Genomic DNA, 7,774 nt, shown 5'->3' with positions numbered 1-7,774 from the left:
TGGCAAATGAGTACTCATCCCTGGCGAGCATACCAGTAACCGAACAATTTCAAGAAAACCAAGATGTTGCTTCATAATCATGTTTTACCACATGATTTAAAAACAAAACTAAAACGTTAAAGCACATGACTCCACTCATAATGGGTACGTGTGACCAGCGACTTCCTCTCTTTGCCCCCTCTCGGCTCCAGGGACCTCAGAAGTTATCTAAGGCGGCAGAAGGGGAGACAGCGTCTCGCGGCCAGAGGCCCCGGGCGAGCAGTGTGCAGCTGCGGAGGGCTATGCCGCCCCCTGATGGACGCTTTGGGAATTAACGCCGGCGCCCTCTCACCTTGGGGGATGCACCGGAAAGCCTGAGGCTCGCTTATTGGAAGGTGTCTTCCCTCCCGGCCTTGTTTTATCTCCGTCCGCAGGCGTGCGAGCATTCGCAGGTAATCCCTGAGTTTCGCTTCCGCATAGGAAAGGGGATGTTGGAAATGTGAAAAGGGAAAATTCCTTCAGCCAAGTGTGCCAAGCAGAGTTCAATTGCTCAACAAAGCAAAACAAAAAGTGATTCTCAAACCTCCGCAGTTTCCAGAAGCAGAGCGGATTCCAAGAACTCCGGTCAGCATGATGATCGGACAGCGCTTACAGGAAAAAAGGAAGTGAGACGCAGAAAAGTTTAATTGGCTACAGCTTAGTTAGCGGCCCCAGGGCGTCGGTCGCTGGGATCCACCTCCGGATCAGGCCGGATGCAAATCCATGGGTTCCTGTAAGTTTTGCTTAACATAGAGCACTTGTTACAGAGAGGGGTTCTGCGTGCAGAAAGCCGACAGCAATGTCCTAGCAGAAAGACCTGGCCCTGAGCGCCGGCAGCCAGTGAGGACAGGCCTCCGGGACCCCCCGGGCTCCTTGTTGGACGTCACGGGCCTTACGAAAGAGAGCCCATTTTCCAGCTGGTACAGTGAGTGCCCACGCGTGTCCACGCTCCACAGTGTGGCTCTGAGATGCCGTGGGTTCAGGGGGACAAACTCACTTAGCGCGGCGTGGCAAGAAAGAAATGCTCAGCCGGGAGTGGTGGCGCACACCTGTGATCACAGCACTCGGGAGGCTGAGGCAGGAGGATCGTTGCGAGTTCGAGGCCAGCCTGGACAGCATAGTGAGACCCTGTCTCAAAAAAAAAAAAAAAGAGAGAGAGATTGGTTCCATGCATCAAGTGGTTGAGGCAGCAGCAATATTGCACCTCCCTTCCACCGACCCCTCCACCCCGCCTTATTTAAGGAGGTCTCAGTCATTGTGTCTTGCATTAGGATTTTTTGGCAACACTCGCAAAGCGTGGAGACAGCAACCCTCAATTTACATTTATCTCAGCTGGGAGACCATTTCCAGAGAAGCGCGAACAGCGAATGAGTCACTAAAAAGGCACGGGACGCCCTCTAGTGGCACAGTTCTGTTATCGCAGGAAAAAAGGTAGATTCTGGAAATGAATAGCAGAGGATTTCACATAGTTTGCAACGGGAGAGACAAGTCAGGAGTTAAACGGAGGCAAGAGATAGAGTTGCTCCAAAGAAGCCTGTGGGGATTTTCTGTCTAGTTACTGGATTACCATAGGTACATGTTTTTATCCGACTTTTCCCAATAGGAAGTGACTGGCTCACGGTCAGATCGTTAATCAAGGGTGGAGCTTGGAATTGAGCCCAAAGGTAAGACTACGAATCTGGGAATCTCCATCCTGCTTAGTGGCAACCCCTTCAGAGTAGGAGCTGTGGCTTCTGCCACTGGATGCCCGCCGCAGCATGCAACAGGACACTGCCGATCAATTACTTGATGAAATCTACGTTTATTGCCGGGCATGGTGAAACACGCCTATAATCCCAGCACTCAGGAGGCTGAGGTAGGAGGATTGCTGTGAGTTCGAGGCTAGCCTGGGCTACATAAGCAAGTTCAAGGCCAGCCTGAACTGCATAGTTAGACCCTGTCTCAAAAAAAAAAAAAAAAAATTAACATTCATAAGATGATTGCTTTGAACCCAACACTATTAATACATTATTTCCTTGTTGCTCACAGTAAGATGGGGTAGCCTAGCTTACAGATAAGGAAATTAAGTCTCAGAGAGGACAAGTAACTTGTCTACTACCCCAGAGCCAGGACTTGAACCAATCACACTACACCCAGAGCTTTGGCTTCTCTTCCACTAGACCAACAGTTCTCACACTGGTCTCAGGCTTCTGTGCCCCTCTTAAAAATTATTGAAGATAGAAAAAACTTTTGTTTTAAAGCTTTTGTTTTGTTTAAAACTGAAGTTTTTAAATATTTGCTCATTGAGTTAAACATTGGCGGCCTAAGCTTATTAATGTTAATGCAATTAACGTATTTTATGAAAAATAACTATTGTCTGAAACAAAATAACATGTAGCTCGAAGGCTAATACCACTTTACATTTTTTTGCAGATCTCTTTAATGTTGGCTTATAAGAAGACAGCTGGACGTTCACAGCTGCTTCTGCATTCAATCTTCTGTGACATCACACTTCCAGGAGCTTCCGAAAAATAGCACTGCATGCTTGTGAGAGAACAGTTAAGTAGGAAAATAACATGTTAGTATTACTATAAAATGGGTTTGACCTCCTGTCAAATCCATTAGGGACCCTGGGATCTCCGGACACCCCGGAGGACTCGCTGCTATAAGATAGATCTTCTAAAGGGCAAACAGAGTCACACGTCAGGGGTATTGTTCCTGCAGACCTCACCACCACCGCTCCACACTCCCGCTTTGCTCCTCATCTCCTCCTGGCAAATGCATGTCTTCTAAGCCAAATCTTTCTTTCCCGTGCTCTGGCTACTGGCCCCAGGACATCAGGATTAACCTGGAGGTGGAATCCTCCAAGCCATAAAGAGGGGCTCTGCCTCAGTCCTAGGGACCTCCTGCATTTCCCAAAGGAGCATTAAACTATTTGTCCCTATTGTTCCACTTCTAGGGAAAAGAACTTCTGATGAATCTTCATCCTGATTCACGTAGACTAAGCAGCTGAGAACTCAGAAGTGCTATCCTCATATATGTTTAATTAAAATATATAAATGTGTCAGTGCTAACAGCAGCTTGAGTCATAATTCACAGCTAGAGGGAGCCCTGGCTTGCCTGGTTGCCATCTCTCCCCAACCACTACCCCACCATGAGCAGCAGTGGAAGGGATCCCCGCTCCACCTCCCACCCCAACCAAAGGGTGGGACAGTGTCCTCCTGAGCACCCCCTGCTGCTTCCAGACACTCCCACCCTCTGCCCTCCAGCTCTGGCTGAGAATCTCACCAGAGCAGACAGCCACTGATGGTCTACTGCAACCCCAGCGTCACTCTCTTCCTTGAGCATCCTAGTCCTTGCTCCCTGCAATTCTAACCCTTGCTTTATCCGCAGTCCAAGGCAAGAGGCTTCAGCAGGGAGCTGACCCTTCCAACCCCTCAAGTCCAGGCCTCTAGAATTGTGAGGAAATACATCTCAGCTGTGTTTCGGCCACCGAATGCAAGGTATTCTGTGACGGAAACACAAATGCACTAATAGAATGTCCCTGTCAGGATGATCTTACACTTGAGAAATACATCTCTCCCGCGAGGGTCAGCAGCTCTGGATTTGTGGTGTTTTCTGTTCTGACTCTTTTTCAAAATATGTCTCCCCCCCCAACCCCCCCGTCTCTCCTTCCCCAACTCTCCCATCAACCACCTTGGTCCCTCTGCTCTAAGTACACGGCAGGACTGAAATAGGCGCTGTTGTGTCGCTCGAGGTGCGTGCCCAGTTTTCCACGGTGTACTCCCCTTAGCCTTCCCGGGAGGCTGGAGGCGCTTCTTTAGCACGGCCCTGTCCTGTCTCTGTCTCCGGGTCAGTGTCCCCACAGTGCTCCTGATGAGCTGTCCTGACAGGGTGCCGGGGAAGTGCACAGGCAACCAGGCAGCTGCTGCAGCCTGAGCCCAGAGAAGCAAGCCGGCCCTGGGCAGCCCTCGCCTCTGCAGCAGGGCTGCAACCTGGAGGGGCGAGGGGAGCCTGCCATTGCCATGGAAACGCCCTCACACTCAGGCACCAGAGGAAGGCCAGGCCTGTGGACTGTTCCACTGCGTGCTCAAAGAAGTGTCCATCAATCCCAGCCTCCTTGCACAGGGGAAAAAAAGAGGCTGTCTCAGAAGAGGACACGTCTTCCTGGGAGCGTGTACACACAGAGACAAAGCCAGGCCACTTTGTTCTCTTCTCCCCCAAGGAATTTAATTCCACAAACTGGTCCTTTGTCTGTTATTCCAGGTGGGAGTCAAGACCGGGGACTACAAGGATAAACAAGACCCTCCGCAGTGCTCACGGCAGCTGGAGAGGAGGAACAGATCTGCTACGTGATTGTCCCGATCACTCTAGTACATGTGGCTCAGGGCCCCCAAGTCACTGACAGCAGCATATTCCCAAGTTAGCGCTGGGCTCCCTGAGTGATGCCAGGAGAGGAAGAGGCCTGAGGAGAAGTCAGCACTGGGGGAATCCCTAGAGAAAAGCTGTCTCTGTCCCTGGTAGGAGAGAGGAATGGCTCCCCGCCCTGCAGCCAAAGAAAGTGAAAAATACAGACTAGGATCTTCACGAAGGGGCAGCCTCTTGCTGCAGAGGCACCGCTCATGAACTGCACAGACTGTGGCCCCACCCTGGTGCCGCCGACAGAGCCGTGCGTGGAGAGAGAGGATCGCTGGCGGGGGGACTGGGCTGCACTTAAACAGAAACATGCTCCTGGCGCAGATCTCTCAAGGTGGGATACCTGCGGAGGCCTGAAGAGGTGGGGTGTGCCCGGAAAACGTCCGCCCCAGCCTGGTCCTCCAAGAGGATGGAAACCACCCTAGCAGTTATTAGCGGAGGAGCAGAGACCGTGGATGGCTCTTCAGCCAAACAATAGGAAGGCTCACTTGGGAAAGGGATGGGAAGAGAAAATGACCATTCTTGGGAAGTGTGTAAGCTTCCCATGACTATGACAAAATCCCTGAGAAGAGCAACTTCAAGGAGAAAAGGGTTGTTTTGGCTCATGGTTTTAGAGGTTCCAGCCCATGGCTCGCTGGCTCAGTCGGTTTTCGGACTAAGGCAGGGCAGAGCATCATGGTGAAAGGATGTGATCGAGGAAAGCTATTCACCCCTGAAGAGTCAGAGAGACAGCAAGAGAGCCCTTGCTGGTGGCTTCCTCCACCTTGTACTTTAGTTCCCTCTAGGGCCCCTCCCTATAGATGGGTCTTCTCTCCTCACTGCCCCACACATGAATTGCCTCTGGAAACCTCACAAATACAGCCCAGCAAACCCAGAAGTGTGCTTTACTGATTTCCTAGGTGTCTCTCAAGCCAGTGAGACTGACCGTCAAGATGAACTGTCATAGGAATGACAGGGTCCCAACACATAAGCATCCACAGAGATCTTCATGTGAGTGGAGACCACCAGCATTGCTCAGAGCCTGATACCTGGAACAAAGCCAAGACCCTCCCATAATTGCTTGTAAGCTGTCACGTGGGAAGAATCCCTTTTCCTTGCAGCTGTCCTCCTGGGAACAGGCTAAAGCAAGACCTCAGGCGGGCCCCATGCCAGAAGATGGGGAGGTGTGCGGGGTGCACAACATATGCTGCATGTGTGCTCTGAACATGACGAAGGCTTATATTCCCAACCAACTTTCATCGTAACCAAGAGTAACCTGAAGGCTATGAAATCTGCTGGGATGCCGTTAAGCATCACCTGACACCCAGCCACGAAGAGAGTTCAACGAGTAGAATTGCTAGCAATTACTGAACAAAGAAAACCAGTCCACATTTCCACCCCGAGGAGGGGGACCTTCCCAAAAAGCAAGTTACATCTGAGCTGAGCGGTGCTGGCCAGAGGCGGGAAGCTGACTTCTCCAGGAGGTAAGTCCGGCTTGTGCTTTGCCCAACGACTCTCCGTGGGAATACAGATGAAGGCACAGTGCAGTCACAGGATCTCTGGGAACCTGGATCCCCAGGACTGATGTCCGCAAATCTCCGAGCACCTGTCACATGCCAGGCACAAGGACACGACCGTCAGCGGTGACTGCCCAGTCCCAATGTAGCAGAAGAGACAGCGCTCAAACCTACAGGCTTAGCGTGGGATTGACAATACATCCCCGCGAAGTCAAGCTTCGGAATCCGCGGTATCCGACCTTCCAGGATTTTTCCTTAGAACCTAACTATTGTTTTCAGAAACCCCCGCAGTTTTGCAGGAACAGCAAATACTGTATCCTCCGCAATTTTTCATTTTGGCAGGTTTGCAAGTAGCCAATCCGAGAGCGTTACTCAGTTCTCCTGGCTGCTGATTGGCTCCTGCTCTGTAACCAGCACCAGCACTGCCGCATCACAACAGGTTGCTGATTGCGTGTAGCTATCTCGGTCCTCAGTTTTGTTCTTCCTAAAGCCCTGCGAGCCCCAAGATGCTGCCAAAGGCCCTGCACCTTGTGAGGCCTCTGGCAATGAGCCTCCGTGCCAGAAGTTTAAGACACTCTGGGAGAAGGTTGAACTATTGTACAGCATTTTTATTAAATTAAATTTAAATTATTACAGTGATGTATACAGCATTTTATTAAATTACAGAACTGTGGGAGACATTGCATAGTTAGGGTTTAAACTGTAAAAATAGGCATTTATAGACATTTTTCTGACCATATCTGAAATTCGTGGTTTTTTTACAATTGCAGGAGCTCTAGGACTTTGGGGATCCACTGTAGTCATCCCTCTGTATCTTCAGGTCGCACATCTGCAGATTCAACCAAACACTGACCAAAAATATTCAGGGGGAAAATAGTTGCTTTTGTGCTTAACACATACAGGCCTTTTTCCTTGTCCTTATTCCCTAAACAGTAGAGTACAACAGCTGTCTCCGTAGTGCCTACACTGGGTTAGGTAGAAATAATCTACAGATGAGTTAAAGTGCAGGAGATGTATGTAAGTTATGTGCAAAGGCTAGACCATTTCTGTATGGGACTAGAGCCTCTTTGGATTTTGGTTATCGGTAGGGCATCCGGGAAGCCGTTCCCTACTGACGCCAAGGGTAACCTGTATTATGCAAAGCTGCAATGTCTGGTGCTAGTTGAGCAAATGTGGGTGAGATATCAGGAAAGGCTTCTGCTAAGAGCAGCCCCCCAAGGGAAAGCTAACCGATGCGTGTGGTCCAGACAAATCAGGACAGGAGCTGCCGTGAGGTCTCGAGAGCCACATTTAGACTATCCCATGGAGGAGGGGCATCTTAGAGCGTCAATGATGCTGCGTACTGGACGTGCATCTCTCACCAGAGAGTGATGGGAATGTTCTGGAATTAAAGGGGCGGTGGCTACCTGCACTGGGTGTCCTAAAAGCCATTGAACTGTGTGATTTAACTCAATCATAAAAGCTCAGTGACACAGGGAGCTGTGGGTGGGGAGCGCCAGCCTTCTGGCTGGCTAGCTTCCTGCCTGCTGGCTCCCTGAGGGTGGGCCCCTAGCGCACGGGGAGCCTCGGGCGGGGAGCGCCTGTCTTTGGACCGAGGACTCACTCCCGGCCTCGGGGTTTCCCAGAAGGAGGGCTTCCGGCACACAGGGAGCTGCGGGTGGGGAGCGCCAGCCTTCTGGCTGGCTAGCTTCCTGCCTGCTGGCTCCCGGAGGATGGGCCCCCAGCACATGGGGAGCCATGCAGCGGCAAGCGCTGTTGCGCATCGGCCCTTAGGCCGGCTGCCGCCGCTCAATTGAGATCTTTCATGACACAGAGAAACAGTGACACAATTGGCCCACCATGCACCGACTGCAGTTGCCCACCCA

The 7,774-nt window shown here is 51.2% G+C and overlaps 1 long non-coding RNA gene across 4 annotated transcripts; it reads left to right on the top strand.

The window, feature by feature from the left end:
- The first annotated feature begins 90 nt into the window (after positions 1-90).
- On the top strand, positions 91-6,540 carry LOC106147442. 4 transcript variants are annotated; one of them, XR_001232344.1, is made up of 5 exons: positions 91-431; positions 571-751; positions 1,622-1,682; positions 2,431-3,500; positions 4,264-6,540. It is a non-coding gene; the product is annotated as an uncharacterized LOC106147442 (long non-coding RNA). The 4 variants fall into 4 exon arrangements; XR_001232348.1 differs by lacking the exon at positions 4,264-6,540 and having other exon boundaries at positions 2,431-2,555; positions 3,391-4,255; XR_001232347.1 differs by lacking the exon at positions 4,264-6,540 and having other exon boundaries at positions 2,431-2,555; positions 2,957-4,255.
- The last annotated feature ends 1,234 nt before the right edge of the window (positions 6,541-7,774 follow it).

The sequence above is a fragment of the Chinchilla lanigera genome, unplaced genomic scaffold (genome assembly GCF_000276665.1).
Source record: "Chinchilla lanigera isolate Chin_1 unplaced genomic scaffold, ChiLan1.0 scaffold00007, whole genome shotgun sequence".
In the NCBI taxonomy this organism is placed as follows: Eukaryota; Metazoa; Chordata; class Mammalia; order Rodentia; family Chinchillidae; genus Chinchilla; species Chinchilla lanigera.
This window is presented reverse-complemented; position numbering and strand designations above follow the sequence as displayed.